Here is an 18862-nt window from a genome sequence, read left to right as displayed (position 1 = left end):
AGGAGAAACAGGACCTGGGAAAAGACTGGGTGGGTGAAGGGACTTAGGTAGGTGCAAAAGTATGACAGCAAAGGCTGTCCTTTTACAACTTTGCTTTCAAACCTGCTTGTGGTTCTCCTAGTCTTTGTCCTCTCCTATATCCTACAAGGAAGCTCTGAAAAGAAAAGGGATAGAGCCCGCCCCAGGATGTAGCAGGGCAGGTGCAATGAGTCCACTGGTCTGTCGACAGATATATCCTGTAGGCACAAAGAACAAGGGGCAAACAAAATGTCCCTGGCCTGGTGTAAGTGTGGAAAGCCACTGTGCCCCCAACCGTGGTATCTGGCACCACCCGCCTTGTGGTAGGGGCTCAGCCACTGCTGCGGAATTCACACGGCTCATCTATAGCACAGCACAGGCATGGTCGTGATGAACGGCTTCCAGCCTCCTAGAGCTTTCCGCCACCCACCAATCCTTCCCCCTTCCTAGGGTCCTTATCACCCACCTCCCTCTCCTCACCCTCTCACGTGCTCCAGTGCACAAAACTTCCCTTGACCTGTCTCAAACCATCTTTCTTCTCCAAGTTCTCAGAAAAGCAGTCCAAATTTGCCCTGGCTTGACTCTAATTCCTGACAGCTGAGCGTTGATCCTGAGCTAAAATTGCCCTCTTGAGGGTCATTTAGGCTTCTTTCACCCCCTTCCTAGGTGATCCCTCACCTGCATGAAGCATGATTAACATCTTTTTCTGGGAGCTGGATTCCCATGGCTTTGGACTGTCCCAGTTCTTGGTTCTCAGTATGTCTGTTACATCCCAAACACATTTACCAGGTCCTCTTCCTCCACCCGCACCAAGTTGCCCAGTTAGGCTTCTGTTCTGCTCTCTCTGCTGACTCTCTATGCTCTCTCTGCTCTCTCTATGCTGACTGAGGTCTGTTAAGCTGTCACCCTCAGTCCCAGCCTCTCCTGGGCTCCAGACTCACTACAGCAGCTCTGTAGCTACAAGCCCCTTCCTTCCCTTCCCACCTAAAGCCATCAAGGCTGAATTCTTTCTTTGCATCTCCAACCTATCCCCAGAACTGCTTCCTCTTAAGACTTAATTAAATCTCCAGAAATCACCAACACCAACCTTCCAGATACCTGAGCTAGAAAACTCCAGCCACATTCAGTAGCTCTCTTCCCTCGCTCCAGAGTACTAGGTACCTACCAGTTTCAAAAGGATATGCAAAGCCGCTTTTAAGATGTGTGTGTGGGGGCGGAAGGGGGGGGGGGAGAAAGACTGTCTTCAATGAATAAAATAAAAACTGTAAATGAAAATTAATCATAATTCCAAAATCCTTTCAAATATTTTTTTTTGTCAGCAAAACATTGGCAAACTGTCATAGCTTTTGGTCCTTTATGCAATGGGTCCTACCACCTATAGAAAGTCCTCAGGCTCACTTCTCAGAAGCTCTTGTGTTCACCGTGTCCATTCCATTCCTACTGCCCTGTTTAGACCTCTGGAGCCCTTTGTTATATTTCTGTGGGGTATCTGAATACACAATGATGGTGTATCATACCCCTGTCCAAAAATTCTGCTGTGTCCCCAAGATCTTCAATATAAGTACAAACTCTTTTTATAATTACTAAAATTTAACCTCGACCTAGCTTTTGGACCTCTCCATCACTACATCCTTCCACTCATCCTGTGCCAAAACCACCTAGACTCACCATACCCCACAACCCCCGCAACATCTGACCCACAAAATGCCATCTCCCCTACTTGGCCAGTGAAAAATTTGCATTTATTTCATGGGCTCCTCAGGGAAGGCTGCCTTCCCTGGGTACTCAGCCCAAACCAATCTTGGTTTTCTATACACCCTGGAGCTTTTTGGAGCCCCACAATGGTACCTGCATGACTCTATGTTACGATCAATAGCACCTGTGTCTGTGCCCACCCTGATATCACAAGTCTCTCAAAAGCAGAGAATGTTCCTTCATTGATCACCCCTGTGTTTCCCACACCTAGCACATACTAGATGATGATGTGTCCTGAAGAGCAGCTGCTTCTTGTTCCCACCTTCCTGCATCATAGATTCTCTCTCGGCTCCTGTCATTTGGTCCCTGTCATCGCTGTGTGCACAGTGAACTCCTAGTTGCCAATCAAACTTGGAAGCTATGGAACCAGATATGAAATGCTTTGCTTTTACCAAATCTGGAATCTAGCACTCAATTGACTGTGTGACCTCAAGCAAACGTGGCTTAACTAGACTCGGTCTCCTCATCAGTAAAATGGGAATTATAGTGTCTCAAAGGACTGTTAATGAGAATTAAAGAAGTCAAGGCACTTAACACTCCTGGTGTGGACCCTGGCACATGAGAAGAACTTCAAAGTAAGTCTTAGCAGCAAATAGAAGCAGTCTCAGATTTCTCAAACCATGTGGACCACGTGACTATCACAAGTAATCTTCCTGGGTATTCATAAAATAGAGATTCTTACTTCAGCATCATGAATTCAGGTCTCAGATTCTATGATGCTGCTTATAATTCTGAAAGTCATCATGATGAAATAGAAGGAGCATGAGACACTATGCAGCTGTTAAGAATGAAATAGGTCAGTCCTCTCCGCCTGTTCAGAAAGATGTCCAAGGGGTTTCGTCAATGAGCAAGAAGGGCAAGATTCAGTACAGTATGAAATAAAAACCACCACAACATTCATGAGTGTACAGTGTGTATATGCACACACATATATGCAAATATTTATCTATATCAATTGCCTAGAAATGCTCTAGAGAGATATGCAAGAAATCGCTAATAGTGTTTGCCTCCAGTTAAGAGTCCAGGAGTGCCATTTATATTCTTCTTCATTGTTTGACTTCTTTTTACCATGGGCATATGTTTGTGTTATAATTTCTAAAAGCTGAGATTTAAAAAGCTGTACAAGATGAAGGAGGAGAAGGAGTAGGAGAGAGAGGGAGAGAGGGAGGTCTAAGCTGTGGATCGGGAGACCTGGGTTCCACTTAGAATCCTGCAACTAACTTGCTTGGCAACTATTATCCTATTGGTAAAATAAAGTAGTGGAACCAGATGTTCTCCTGAGATGATTTTTAGGTTATCAGATGATGCCTACGAGGTGCTTTGAGTACATTTGATCATAGAGCATCTCTTCCTTGGAGGAGTTCTGATGCTTTAGGAATGAGGTTTTAAAAGAAGAAAATGCATACATGTTTTCATTTTGACCCCCTTTGCAATTCAATGAGAAAGCTTTCCCACTGTTTTACAGACAGAGAAACCAAGTGTAGACTGTAATGATCACTTGCCAACCAAATGCATTGCTCACTAGACTCGGCTGTTTGCAAAGAATTATGACTGCCAGGAGTTTTTTAGCTCCCAATTCATTCTGTGATTCTTCTGCAGAGGAGGCACATGGTTTATGCAAAACAAGCAGAAGGCACTCTTTACTGGTGGAAACAGGGTGAGATGTAAAGTGACTTCCTCTGGGTCACAGCATAAACAAAGCTCACTCCCAGCACAGTCAGGAAATATTGAACCCTTGGGATCAACTCTGCATCCCAAATCCCTCCCCCACCTGGACCCAAAGCTTCACCTTGAAGATGAGCGCTTCACTGCAGTCATTTTCTGAGCGTTTTCTGGGTCAGAAGCAGTGAGAGCAGCCGAACTGAGGCTGCCAGTGGATTGTTACATTGAGGGCGCGGGACTGTGTTAACATCTCTACTACACACCCAGAGCTCACCCAGCAACCCCAGGGAGAGGAGCCCAGCTGGACTAGCCCAGCTGAGTATTTTTCCAGTATCCTGGGCAAAACGACTTCGCGGAGCTTTGCAATGCAAGTGACCTGGGTTGTCCTCACAGCTGTGGGTCTCTGCCTCGAAGGGTACTGATTTCCTCTCTCCTAGAGCCCTTGGCTTTTATCCGACCATGGTACCTTATTCCATATACCTGAAAACACCTCCAGACTTCTCAGAACTTCGCACAATGAAGAACCCTCTGCATCAGACATTAAGTTAAACACCGGGGCATTGAGACTTGACAAAAGTTGCAGAAAACACACAATGAACAACACGTCCATGTCGCAGAGAAAGGCAGAGTCTGATTTACCTACTCTACGAATGGTAGCCTAGAGTTTAAAAAAGAGAACAACAGAGAACAGAGCGTGGCAAAACCCTACAAAGTAAACCATCATGGAAAGGACTGTTCACCAGTTACTAGGCCACTAACGATAGCCTACTGGTGACCTCGGCTATGGCACCTGGTAATGCTTGAGGTGGGGTGATGATCACTGGCATTCGTGGCATTCCGGGGCTTCTAGAAGCTGCTACTTGTGACTTTCACTGTCACCTCGCAATCGAGTTTGCGGACTGCTGTTTGCTCATCGCTGGCCTCATGACGCCCCTCAAAATTCACTGGGATCCATTCAGGTGGCTTGGCTGAGTCCCTCCCTTTGCCCTCTGCTTCAGATCCCCCTTGCAAGGCCTAACTTTATCTGCTGCCCTTCTTGATTCTGGGTCCACCTTTCCAAAGCCTTTGAGGGCCTCCATTTATCCTTTCTTCTCAGACCCCACACATATTAATAAAGGCCTCCTAGTTCCACTCCCAGACTTTGGCAGTTAAACACCAGCTCCTATCAATCACTGGGCCCAGAGCAGAGCAAGGGAAGGGAGACGTTGGATGAAAGTGGGAGTGTGTCCATGACAGAGAGTTTTGTTGAAAGAAACAAAACATGCTCAAAGGCCTGAGCTAGCAGAATTCTGGTGAGTCCAGCCATTGGTGAAACTCACTTTTTGTCCGAGTCAGGCAGAAAAGAAGGCAGAACAAGCTAACTAACAAGTACTGTAATATTTCACACGGTAGTTTCTACTTTGACATGCCTTAAGGACAACCAGCCAACCAAGCAGGTTAAATATACCCAGAAAATCAAAACCTCTATAGAGAAATGCTGGTCTTTTTTCTGAAATGTTTTTCTTAACTTTCTCCCATGATAAAACCCATCTTGTGTACACGGGACTAAACGCCCACTCAAAGAGCCTTTCATAGCTGCATTCTGAGGGTGAGCCTCAAACATTCGCTGAAAAAATGAGGTGGGAGTGACCGTCGGCTGGATGAATACATTTTTCAAGCAAAAGACATATTCTGATGATGTAAGTTCAAATCGGTGGATACTGTTTCCTCTAATAAATGGAGACAGCAGCTGGAGGACACAGGGGTGGGAGATAGCCCCGACTCAGGCCTCAGGTCTGAAGCGTTCCTCCTGACTCCTCGCCCCCACCCCAGCGCTACTGAGCGTCTGCCATGAATCTTCAGAATCTTCTGGGGGTAATCCATGTTTGGATTATGTACAGAGCTGAATATTCCTGAAACATGACCCATCATTCAATTCAACCAGCCTTTCCGCAGCTTCACCTATGAGACAGGTACTGAATTGGGCACCAGGGTTCCCACGGGGACCAGATGAGGTCCCTTCTTCAAGGACCTCATAATCCAACAGCGAGGCCTGTAGATGACCAACCAACATGAAAAGAGATGAGAAAATGCCTGTCTTCCCATGTCAGGGAAGAGGGAAATAGGTATCAGGAATGCGTCCCAGAGGGATTAGCTGAGTGGGGCCTTAATACATTCCAGGCATAAGTAAAAGTAGAAGCAAGGTCACGGAGGGGGGAAGTGTGCCTCATGTTGAGCCAGTCTCAAGCAACCAGGGTGGGGTAAGTGGAGGGGGAACCAAGCTGGAGTTGTTGGACAGACAACAACTGTCCAACAGTTGAAAAAGTCCCTACCTGCCCATTTAAGCTTTACTTGGGGGCAATGGGGAAACACAGAGAATTTTTAATCAGTGAAATGTCTTGGTCAGACATAAGTTTGTTTTTTGTTTTTTTTATAAATATTTTTTTTAGATGCTGATAGACCTTTATTTTATTCATTTGTTTATATGTGGTGCTGAAAATCGAACCCAGTGCCTCACAGATGCTAGGCAAGTGCTCTACCACTGAGCCACAACCCCAGCCCTCAGACATAAGTTTTTAAAAATAATTCTGAGGTCGGACACAGTGGCGCATGCCTATAATCCCAGCAGTATGGGAGCCTGAGGCAGAAGGATCTCAAGTTCAAAGTCAGCCTCAGCAATTTAGCAAGGCCCTAAGCAAGTCAGTGAGAACTTGCCTCTAAAGAAAATATTGAAAAGGGCTGGGGATGTGGCTCAGTGGTTAAATGCCCCTGAGTTCAATCCCCAGTACCAAATAATAAATACATAAATGAAAATTTTGAGGTCAGGTTATAGGATGGGTTAGAAAAAAGATGGAAGACTTGAAGACCAGTTATTCAAACATAAGAAGAGTGACAGCAGAAATTGTAAGTAACAAATTTGAAAATATCAGAGGAAAATGAACAGGAATTGGCAGCCAAGTGGACTTGAAATTAGGAAAAGCAGCAGCACCAGAAATGTTGCTGAGGTTCTTTCTTAAAGGGATGGTGACAACGTGGACCTAGCTATGACAAGAGGTAGGAGATCAGGATTGGGGCTGAAGGAGGAAGCCGAGAGGTCCCACTGCAACAAGGTCGGGGTGAGACATCTTGATACAGCCAGATGAGGAAGCCAGGAGAAAGCTGAAAGGCAGACCCAGAACTGAGGAGGAAGGCGGGGCTAGGCAGCTGGGTTTCGATGTGCTGGCAACCCCAACAAGAAGGACCAAAAAAATTTCTTTTAAAAAAAGGTAAGTAAAAGTGATAAGCAAGGAAGAAAGGGAGAAAAAGACAAAGGAGAGTGTGGCCACAGAACCTGAGGCAGGACCTCATTTCAAAGCAAGAGTGGTCAAATATTGCAAATATTGCAAATAATATTAGGAAACCTGGAGTCTGGAAGGAAGCCAACACATCTGACGATAATTTAGACCGTTTCTCTTTTTTAAATATTTTTCTTAGTCGTAGATGGACACAATGCCTTTATTTTTTTAATTCATTTTTATGTGGTGCTGAGGATCAAACCCAGTGCCTCACACATGCTAGGCAAGCACTCTACCACTGAGCCACAACCCAGCCCTGGACCTTTCTTAAGCAGTTTTAGTACAGCTGTCTTATGACATGGTTATATGGTGCAGTACTAATTAGCATCTCCATCCTCGGATGTTGAAGAACTATGTTGTAAGTGGGATTCAGAACATTAATTATTTATTAAAAGCTAATAATGGAATTCAAACCTATTAGGGTAAATCATTGCAAATATAAAATAACAATTAATTACGTCTCATTTCAGACTACTAAAGATGCAGGATAGGGGATAGGGATAGAGCTCAGTGATACAGCACTTATCTAGCTTGCACAAGACCCTAAGTTTGATTCCCAACACTGAAAAATAGGTGGGGTGCAGTGGCACGCAACTGTAATCTCAGTGACTTGGGAGGCTGAGGCAGAAGGATGACAAGTTTGAGGCCAGTCCGGGTAACATAGTGAGACCCTGTCTCAAAATAAAACATAAAAAGGGCTGGGAGTATAGCTTGGTGGTAGAGTACTGGAGTCAGGAAAAAAGCAGGATAAAAAATAGAAAGAGGGCTGGGGATATAACTCAGTTGGTACAGTGCTTGCCTTGCAAGCACGAGGCCCTGGGTTCAATCCCCGGCACCGCAAAAAACAAAAAAAAGAAAGGCAACTCTAAGAATTAACAGCAATGTTATATTGACCTCCACCCAAATCTGAGCTGGCACAGTCATTCAAAATAAGCACTCTAAAATAAACATACCTGGGTTCAAGTCCAGCTTTAACCCTAGTAGGTGGGTAACTGGGTAAGTTAACCTCTTCAAGCCTAATCTTTCTCATCTCTGAATTAGGATAATAATATTTTGGATATGACATTAAATAAATACACATGAAAACTTTCAGCACAGTATCTAGCATCTAAGTTCTCAATAGGTGAGGATTCATTGTTGTGATAAATGCATCATTATAATAGGGCTTATTTCAAAGTTAAAATATATGCTAACTCAGTTACACATAATTTCAAACATTCATTCATCAGTTGTTTAATCAATAAATATTTCTGAGTTGCTCCCCTCTGTACCAAGCATGGATCTAGGTGCTGAGAATAGTAAATATATATATAAAATTTAAAAAAGAATAAGACCCAGTTCTCCATCACAAGAAGCCTGGTCAAATGGTATTGAAGGCAAGTTGACAATAACAAACAAATGACCCATCCCATAACAAAGGAATGGGAAAAGTGCCCTAAAATACAAAGGAGGAGGTGTGAGGTGTTCAGTGCCACCCAGAGACCTGACAGGGAAGGGACTGTCAAGAAGGCAGTGATGATGAGCGACATTTCAGTTTTACAGGGAATCTGCAACGATATTTTTGAGGATAGTAAATATTAAGGGGCTATCACACACAAAAAATCCCTGAAAAAAATGTCAGAGAAAGAGGAAGTTCTTTGCCCAAGGGCAAACAGCAAGAGAAAAGGAGCTGGAAGCAACCCAGACTCACGTCATCCTGCTCAAGGAGACTCTGTGGCTGAAGCACATCATCATATAAATATGTACACCTTCCCCACCTGAGTTTGGGCTACATGCTCTCCAAAGCAAACACCTGCCTGTCCTCCAAAAGTGTACAGTCTAAAAATAGGCAAACTAATCTTGAAAACATCCTAGAACTTTGATGACAAACCATCCTCCAAAGACGGTGTCCTCAAATACTTTTCAAGTTCAATGTGGTCCCAAAGGTGAGGGCACGAATAAGTGTTTGCCTTCCCTCTGGAGATGTTAGACATCAGGGGGAAATAATAAAATTGATGGATAGGGTTCTCAAAAAGTTAAAAATAGAATATATAATGATCTAGCAATTCCACTCCTAGGTATATTATTATCCAAAAGAAGTGAAAGCAGGGTCTTGAAGAGATACTTGCACAACCACATTCACAGCCACATTATTCACAAGAGGCAAGGAGTGGAAGCAACCCAAGTGTCCATCAATCGATGGGGAGGACAGGGAATGTGAGTTAGCATTTAATGGACAGAGTATTTTAAGTTTAGGAAGCTGAAAAAAGTTCTGGAAATGGATGACGGTTATGGTTACAGAGCATGTGAATGTCATTATGCCACTAAACTATGCACTTAACAATGGTTAGAATGGTAAATTGTATGTTATATATATATCCATCACAGTTTAAAAAAATGCTTTTTTGGAGGGGATACTGGGGATTGAACTCAGGGGCACTCAACCACTGAGCTACATTTTGATTGCATGGTTGCTATGATCGTTAACTATTCATCATTTTTTAGGAAGAAAGAAAAACATTTTTTTCTGACAACTAGATGCAATGACATCTGAAGAACGCAGGAGATCATGAGTCAAGGCATGTCAGAAAGTTCTTTGTCTGAAGGAACAGTATCCAGTTACCACGATTTAGGAATGTACGCCTTTGTAACCCACTAAGAAGGTGGCTTTGTGGGCAGCCACCATCTGACAACTTCTAGTTAATATAATCCCTGTGTGCCAGCACCATCTCATGAAGAGATGATTGCCAATGTGCACATTTCAACAATCACTCTAAGTATAAATGTCAATAGAAAAATTAAAATTAAATAATATTTTTAAAATTCTAATTGAATTTCTATATGCAAAAAGCACTACAGCTTTATATAAGACCTATAACTACGACTAATAAATTAGTTCTTGCCCTTAAGGGCAGAGTGGCACACACTTGTAATCCCAGCCATTTGGGAGGCTGAGGCAAGAGAATTGCAACTTGGGAGACTAGACTCAGCAACTAAGTGAGACCCTGTCCCAAAATTAAAAATCGGGCTGTGGATGTAGCTCAGAGGTGGAGTGCTCTTGGGTTAAATTCCAGTACCATGCACACGCACAGTCAGTGTTTGCATTCAAATAAGTGGGGCATGTAACTGGCTCTTTAACACGTTTGAAGAAGGCAGAGATCACTGTGGGATGGCCTATTCCAGGAAGACGGCCCACCCTTTCAACTCGGTTCTGATGGATGTTTAGGACTCAGTGAGCAGAGGCAGACAAGCTGGTTTAAGTAGAGGGTTTGCAATTGTACAACGTAAGAGATAAGGGGAGGGGAAAAAAAAAAAAGGTTGGAACAAAGTACAAGGGTTCTTAAATGTCAACTTGGTGCGTCTAGATTTCCACCTCTACCCAGGGAGCCACTGGAAGATTTTGAGAAGGATGTCATGTGATGTACTGAGATCCTATAATGGTTTGGAGAGGGAGATCCTTCATTGATAGAAAACTGTTTTTTGTTTTGTTTTCTTTTGGGGGGGTACCAGAGATTGAACTCAGGGGCACTTGACCACTGAGCCAGATCCCTAGTCCTATTTTGCATTTTATTTACAGACAGGGTCTGAGTTGCTTAGTGCCTGACTTTTGCTGAGGCTGGCTTTGAACTCAAAATCCTCCTGCCTCAGCCACCCAAGGTGCTGGGATTACAGGAGTACACCACTGCGCCTGGCTCTCGAAAACTGTTTTCTTAAAGGACATGACAGTGGTGGCCTCTTAGAGTGGGACTGGAGGTAGGGGCAGACTTCTATTTTTCCTTATATACCCTGTATAACGTGGATATACATTTTAACGATATATGTGAATTCATTTCATACAACTTCAAAAGTTTTCTTTAATCTGAAAATCTGAAAGCATTAAAAAAAATGTTTGGGCTTTAACCAGTAAGTTCAAAACACTTCTAATCATAAAGTAAAGTGTACTTCAATCTCGTTTCTTCCCTATCTTAATCTCCATCACATAATGGAGATGTTGTGAGAATGACGTAAAAGAAACAGCACAGAGTGCACAGCCCATCTAAGGCTTCACTTCCAAACAAACAGATGTCATGAATCACCCACAATAAAACATTTCCTTTTGGATATGTTTAATCGAAAACTCTGCCTGAGACGACTCCAAATCAGATCTTCAATGAAAACAGAAATCAAAACTAATAGACCACGGTACATTGGATAAAATACATCACCATCTCAAGTAAATGGCCTTTTTATTCTTGTTGTTTAGACCAAAAACAATTAAGAAGTCCTTGAGTTATTATTTTTCTCTCATCCTGTACACTCAAATTCCATTAATTCTGGCCTTCAAAATATACCCAAAATCTAACTGCTCATCACCACCACCATCACCCTGACCCATCTTCTCTCTCCTGGACTGTCTTTGGGTTTCCTATTTGCACTCTTGTTCCCCACAACCAATCACTCCTCAGAGAGATCCTCTTTAAACATGATTCTGACCAAGTCACTACCCTGCCACAACTTCCAGTGGCTTCTTATCTCACGCCAACTAAAATCCAAACCAGAATCTCTTCTCCCAAACATTCCAGGACGCCCCCCTTCACATCCTTTGTGTCTCTGCTGAGTTCAGACCTCATTCGAGAGTCCTTTCCTGTCCGTCCTGCGTCCTGCCTTGCCTAACTGAACCCCTCCTTGTGTCGTGGTGCTTTATTTTTCCTTTCTTTCTCTTTTGGTACTGGGGATGGAACCAAGGGCCTCACATGCTATACAAATGCTCTTCCACGGAGCCTCCTCCCCAATCCATTTTAGTTTTCTTTTTGAGATAAGGTCCCACTCAGTTGCCCAGGTTGGACTTCAACTTGGAATCTTCCTGCCTCAGTCTCTCCTGTAGCTTGGACCCTCCCACGCCTGGGGCTATTTTTTCTTTTTAAGACCTGGAATTATCATCTATATCCATTTGTTGCTTATTGTTGTCATTTAGTATCCAGATGTGCTCTATGACGTCAGACTTTTTTTTTTTTTTTGCCATATTCACTGCTATATCCCCAGGGCCTAGACTATGTCAGACAAATAAATAGGAACTTGATAAATATTTGTTGAAGATGAATGTGAGCACAAATCAAGGCACTTGAGATCGCTGGACAAAAAGAGGTTTAGAAGTCCAAAATAAGGCATGAGCATAATGATACTTGGTAAACTTGGGGAAAAGGATAGAAAAGGAGAAAACACCAATTGACAGGCATATAAACCATCATTTATCTGTGTCATGCTACTGGGAATCCATTAATTTCTACTTCGCAACAGCATCAATGTATACTCCATAGGGCCATTCTTTAGGATTTGTGGCTACTTTAAAAAGTAAATACTACAACAAGTTTCCCTCTCCCTGTCTCCAAAACCAATGAACTTGGAAAGCTTTGCTGAAGGAAGAAAACAATCACTGTCTCAATTGGAGAGCCCAGAATATTCAATTACACTATGGAGGAGAGGATCTGGGAAAAAAAAAAAAAAAAGCCCCAACTATGGAACTAGGAAACTGGGTGAAAGTCAAGGTTCTGCCATGAACAAGTAGGGGGACCTTGGGCAAATCAGGGTACATTTCTAATCCTGTTTCCCCACCTACAAAGCAGGAATAACGAGATCTTCCCCTTGCATGGTTGTTGTAAAAGGTGATATATAAAGGCATTCTAAAAACTGGAGTGGGCTATACATCATCTGTGTGATTGTCACCTTGCACTGGAACGAGTCCATCTTGTACTGAACTCTTCATATTCTCTTCAGCACTGCCAGGGAGCTTTGTCTAAACAAAGATCTGGATCAGGTCTTCCCACTCCCCACACCTCCACTTAAAAACCTGCACTGATTTTAACATGCACTTCAAAACTTTTCACAAACGGATCCCAAACCATTGTCATCTTCTGGTTACACTCCATCCACATGGAACTGCTCCTCATTCCCTGCTCTATTGCACATCTGTGTCTGGCCATGTACCTACCCATCTCCCCTTGTTCCATCATGGAAATCTGTGGGAAGCCATCCATGTTTAGCAGAATCACGCATGGCTGAGCCTTGGGATACAGAGGTCTGACTCCCAGGAACTGGCAGTCATGGGAGACTGTTTCAAGCAGTCGGGGGTAGGTGGCCCTGTACAGAGGTGGTCACCATCTGAGGATATGCGAATTCTCTAAGCAAATGGCTTCCCTAACTCCACCCCATCCTGTTCCTCGCAGAAAGAGCCCCTCCCAGTCCCTCTTTACCTGTGCAACTATAAATAAAGGTGAAGGTGGGTTTCTCCATCTTGTTAGAAGCCAGATCTGGCATGGCCCAGTCTGCCACACCCCCTTCCATTTGAAAGGATTATTGACTCTTGTGTTTGATTAGATAAGTTTCTTGGTGATTAATTGATAGCCGGCACCATCCTCCAACAGAAACTCTTTCCCTCATTCACATGGCATGTGGAAGGAGAAGCCCCCACAGAAATCCCAGATAATTTCAGGAGCTTCCCAGGACCTTCCTCTTGTAGACTTTCTCTCAGAACACCGTTCTCACAAGCATGCTATCGAATCCTTGCTTGCTTGCAAGTCTGCTCTCCAACAGATCAGTGGGTCTCCACCTGAACCCTTTTTGTATCCTCAGCCCATACCAGTGTAAGGCACACAGTAAATACCCAGTGTTTGCTCTTCTTGAATACATCTCAAGGCCTGTTTTCTCAGGCCTTCCCAGCTCTGATTCTCTACGACTTGTGGCTTCCATTACGAAAGGCCCTTTCTTACTTGTGCACTCTGAGGAAACATGCTAGAAGGGGAAGCTGCTCCACCACTCCTAAGGGTCTTTTGGAAACAGGGTCAGAATGAGGCTCCAAACCTCCTTCCACTTCCCATGAGCTATGTCACTAAGCACGCCTAGTTTTATTTGAAGAGCTATAAATTCTCATATAAGATACACCCATATTTAAGTCCGGTACAAATAGAAATCATTTTCAAACTATTCATTTTCAGGATTATCCAAGTTTCTGCTCCTTTTCACAATGGTGGAAACTTCCTGAACTGACTATAATTCAAAGCAATTATTGTTCTTTAACTGTCAAAGTGCCCTGTTATTCTTTTCATAAGTATTCTGGATGATCTGAGCCCAGTTCAGTGCTAAATCCCTTTTTTTCTAGTCTCATGCCTTTTTCATTGCTAAATTTATAGCATTCAAATCAAAGAAAGAAAGGAAGCCCGCTTTTGCCCCCACTGCTAACACGATATATGTCTGGGTTTTAATTGCCCTTTAATTATACCCTCAGCCAGGTCTGCACAGGTAGAGTGGAAATAAAACATTATGGCAAAGCCTGAGAAGGCCTTGCGGAGGTAGGAAGAAGATAGCTTTTAATATTTCCTGTAACCAAAGGAAGGAAAGAGCAAAAGGAGAGGTGATCGGGGAATGACATATGCTAGCCAATTTAATGAGGAAGCATATTCTGTGCCTGCCTTTGCTCTGTGAGCGTGGAGACTGGTGAACCCCTGGTGGTCTGATATCCAGCTAAGGCCGAGTGAAAATGGAAGAACTTGAATTGCTTGACTGAATTAAGAAAATAAGCAGAGTGCTGGGCGCAGTGGCTCATGCCTATAATCCCAGCAACTCAGGAGGCTGAGGCAGGGGACTGCAGGTTCAAGACCAGCCTCAGCAACTTAGCAAGGCCCTAAGCAACTTAGTGAGAACCTGTCTCAAAATCAAAAATAAAAAAGGCCGAGGATGTAGCTCAGTGGTTGAGCACCCCTGGGTTCAACCCCCAGTAACAAAAAAAGAAGAAGAAGAAGAAGAAAGCAAGTAAGCAAGCAAGCGCAGCAATAAAGGGGAACCCTATGGCATTTTCTAAATATTTACCACCGGGAGTGGCCCATCCAGTGAGTGGAGTCAGGTCTGACAGTGGATTCTCCAGACTGCCTCCTACATTTTCCCTTGATCTCCATCTCCAAAGACAGGAGACCTTTACCTCCTGGGGTTGTCAGAGGAAATAGACATCTCTAAGATAACCCCAGTGAATGGTGCCTGATGATTCTGGTTCACAGACCACTGAGTGTACTCTTTCTCCCCATATTTCTTTAAAATAGAGAAGCAACCAAAGACTTGTCTATAAAGACCAACTGAGTCAACACAAACTACTCTGAAGATAAAACACCTCTTTGCAAGTATTATTTGCCCTACATTTTTGGCTTGTAATAACTGCATGGTTCCAGAGTCCAGTATCCATGGACTTCCCCGCTAGACCTCATCATAAAATAAAATTTCTCATCAGCTCACACAGCACAGTTATCTTCACTCCCAATCCTCCCAAGTCAATTGATAAATGGTAACCTACAGGTCTGAGGTTATAAAAAAAATCATGGATAATGAAGAAATATATTTTATATCACTTTAAACCTCCCACTGGTCACATTTCCTACCATTTCTGGCCTTGAGCTGAGAATAACATTTTGGTTTTAATTTTGAAATTTCAAACAAAACTCTTTAAAAGCAATCTGATGATTAGGTTTAGATTAAAACAGGTATCCAATAGTCCCAATAATTCCCTAAAGTCCTCCTCCAGAAATATCACATTATCATTTGCCTTAAGATTTGCACTGTCTCCAGATAGTAGTGTGCACACCTTTTGTGTAAAAATGTATACATCTGTATACCTAACTAGCAAGAGGGAGATTAGAAACTAAGTTTAGCATTTAATGTTCATGAATGTCTCCTCTCCTGCCTGTCCCCAATACCTTTTCTTTTTTTAGATTTCACTAAGGTGAACATATTGGATATTAAAATATGTCTTCTCATAAGCTCTCCAAAAAGGAAAGAAAATCTCAGTAGTTGCTTAGGCAAAACTTCAGGAAATACACATTGCTGGCAGAGACAGAGAAAGAGAGAAGAGAAAGAATAAAGAAATGGGGTAGAATGATAAGAAGTACAGAAGACATAAAAATGACCAGCCAGGTCTCACCTTTAAGCATGTAACTACACAAACAAAAGACTGGACTCAGTGACCTCCAAGGTCCCTTCCAACTCCAATAGTATCTGCCTCATGAATTTTTTATAGTCATCCTCTGTCCTATCACACTGTCCCTATGCATCATCAAGCCCTCCTGGTTACTTCCAGAACTGAAAGGAAAATCTGTTTAAAAAAAAAAAAAAAAAAAAATCTATGCTTTGACTACTGCCAAAATTACAATTTCGTCCTTGAAACAATGACCTGAAAATAATGGGCAAGGCTAAAAACCTCTGAGCAAATTAAGTGTCCAACGCTGTCTTTGGGCAATATTTCTTAAGCTTCTGTGATATAAACAATATTATTGTCTGAGGTCCTGGGAGCAAAGGTGGTGAGACTAAAAGACAATGCTACACCCAAATCTTTCCAACCTGTACTTCTATATCCCCTGCTGAGTGTCTAACCTCAAAAAGACAGTGGAACCAAACAGCTGAGCTTGAATCCCAGCCCATCTCCTATCAGCTATGTGATGTGAGGCAAGTTATTTAGTTCCCTGAACCTGTTTCCTCACTTAAAACGCTGATATAAGCCTACTTGCAGAATTATTGTGACAATAGCATAATACAAAGAAAACTCTGACCATTCATTTATTCATTAAACAAAGATTAACTGAGAATCCACTAACCAGACAGGTACCAAGTTAGGCACTAATACATAAAAGACAGAAGAAGTGAAACCTATTATTTTTATTTACTAAAAACAATCTGTTTCCAGAACTGTGGCAGACTGTCTGACTTCAGTTCAAAACTTTCATTCACACCTCGTTTCCTTAAAAATAGTCATTTTTACTTTGCCAAATATGATTCCGGATGGGAATCTGCCTCCTACTGAGCCTTTCCCCGCTAAAGTTAATTATCCAGCAGGTATCCTGCTATAAGACACCTACAGAACACTTGAAAGAAGCAATGACAGGAGTGAAAGGTGGTATCCCAGCTCTCTGCTGGGCAGGCCACTCAGGAAAACTTGATATGCCTGTGCTACCAGGCCCGGCCTAGATGCCTGAGAGTTTTTGGGTGCTTTCAATTCCATGAGCAGTCTTCCGAGAACTCAAGATTACAGGGCTGGCTCATCCCCAACCATTGCCACTAGGCCACTGATAAAACTTGTAGCAATAGGTAAGGGATCACATTTTCATAATATAGGGTTTTTGTCTTTCAACTGTGCTTTAACTCAGGAGTTTGATAAAATTCTGAATCGATGACCCACCTATGGAATCAGTTGGTTTCATGGCTGGTAGGCTCTTCTTCAACTCCTTTTGCTAGTTAGCCAAAAAACCTCCAGGGAAGCACCAGCCTCTCCAGGTTGGGTGCTGGCTGTCCAGTACATATCAACAAACATTTTGTACTTAAAAAGGAGTTGTTGGGCTGGGGTTGTGGCTCAGTGAGGTCAGAGCGCTCACCTAGCATGCATGAGGTCCTGGGTTTGAGCCTCAGCACCACATAAAAATAAAATAAAGGTATTGTGTCCTCCTACAACTAAAACAAAATATTTCAAAAAAAAAATTAAAAGGAGTTGTCAGTGGTATTCTGGGCATTCAGGGCTCATTGCAAGAATAAAAGTATGATCCTAGTATAGGAGATGACCTGCCCTGGGTCACAATGTAGGGAGTGATCAAAGAGTAATTTCTAGAATAAAATTCAGAACCATCTGTGAAGCTATGGATAAGTTAGCGGGCAGTATAGATGTGCCTAGGATTTTTTATTTGCAGACTCGTCTTATTGAGGGGCTATCTGAATCACCTTAGAAACTTAAGTACATTTCGTGACTGCCACAGGCATGGGTTTCTTACCGCTGCCTCCTCTCTGGAAGTGACAGCCTACCGCCTCCCCACAGAAGTTCTCAGCACAAAAAGACTGTCACTATAATCTCCCACCCCATCCCCCAATAAGATGCATCTAAAATTTTACAAACACACACACACACACACACACACACACACACACACACACACACACACACACAATGGTGGCTTCTTTTCGTTTTCCTTCAGTGTATTAAACTTGTTATTATTAACTCATGGCACCTCTAATTGCTCACTGAAAACAGTGGTTTAGATATTAATAGCCTATAAATCAAGGCCCTACCTGAGACTCGTTGTCAAGGAAACTGTTCAAGCCCTTCAGCTACTTTCCCTCTTTGGAAGTCTGGGTGGGTTGGTGGGAGTTGGGGATTGCGTGAAAGCTCCAGTTATTTCTCCACTTTCTGCTATTTCTTGGGGCCAAGTTGTTGGAGAAAGAGTAGCCGGTGAGGCGGTGAGGGTAGCGTGGACTGTGCAAGCTTGGAGGAGAGGAACTATTCCGGAGAGGAAGGATAGGGGTCTTTAAAGTATGGCTCGGGGCACTCAGATCTTGTTTCTGTCCGCCACCCGCCCCCACGATTCTTCTCGTGGCGCTCAGCGCCTTAGGGCCCGGCCCCCTCTGCTGCCCTGCCCTGTCCTCCCCGCCTGGGCGCAGGGCTACCGGAGAACGCGCAGCCAAGTTCTAGAAGAGGACCTGAGCAGCACCAAGGCTGAGAAATCGGGCAGTGGGAGGCAGTGGGAGCAGTGCGGAGGTCGGATCCCCTGCGCTCCCAGGCCGGGGTCCTGGAGGAGGAAGCCATGAACACGCACCCCCTCACCTCCCTCCCAGCGCCCCCAAGTGATTCCCTAGGAGCCGGCTCTCCAAAGCTAGCGCCCAGCTCGCCAAGCGCCTCAGAAGCCCGCACAGGTCCCCGCGTCCCGGGATGACTGCTGTCGTAGCCGCCAGGGCCTCCGGGCCCTGTACCCGACCCACTCCACGCCTGGCACCTGGGACAGGGCCCCCACCTGATCCCCTGGGCCCTGCGCTCGCGCCGCGCGCCCCAGTCTTGCGCACCCGCACCCAGCTCCCTCCGGTCACTGGGCCCTCTTGGGACTCACCTGCGCTAGGGCTGAAGCCGCGGCCACCCCGAGCCTGGGGGCGGCGGCGGCGCAGGGGGAGGAGGGCAGCGCGGGGCTCCTGGCACAGCGGCCGCAGGGCGCCTGGTGCTGCCGAGCCACGGACCCGCCCAGAGATATAAATAACATTATCTGAGGAGGGACATTCCTGCCGGGGGACATCGCTGCTGCCGGGACCAGATAGTCCCGCGGCGGGGGCGGGGAGGCGGGGCCGCAGCCTCCCGCAGCGCCAGG

General features: G+C 44.2%; 1 protein-coding gene across 1 annotated transcript in view; it reads right to left on the bottom strand.

Annotated features, from left to right (window-relative positions):
- The window catches only part of SPTB (spectrin beta, erythrocytic), a 116150-nt gene extending 97354 nt beyond the window's left edge, over positions 1-18796 (bottom strand). Inside the window, exon 1 of the mRNA XM_079127069.1 lies at positions 18611-18796. The gene's annotated coding sequence lies outside the window, so the exon portion shown is untranslated. The remainder of the gene's footprint in view (positions 1-18610) is intronic.
- Positions 18797-18862: the final 66 nt, after the last annotated feature.

This window comes from Sciurus vulgaris (genome assembly GCF_902686455.1).
Source record: "Sciurus vulgaris genome assembly, chromosome: 2".
In the NCBI taxonomy this organism is placed as follows: Eukaryota; Metazoa; Chordata; class Mammalia; order Rodentia; family Sciuridae; genus Sciurus; species Sciurus vulgaris.
The sequence above is the reverse complement of the archived record's forward strand: the minus strand, read 5'-3'. Positions and strand labels throughout refer to the sequence as shown.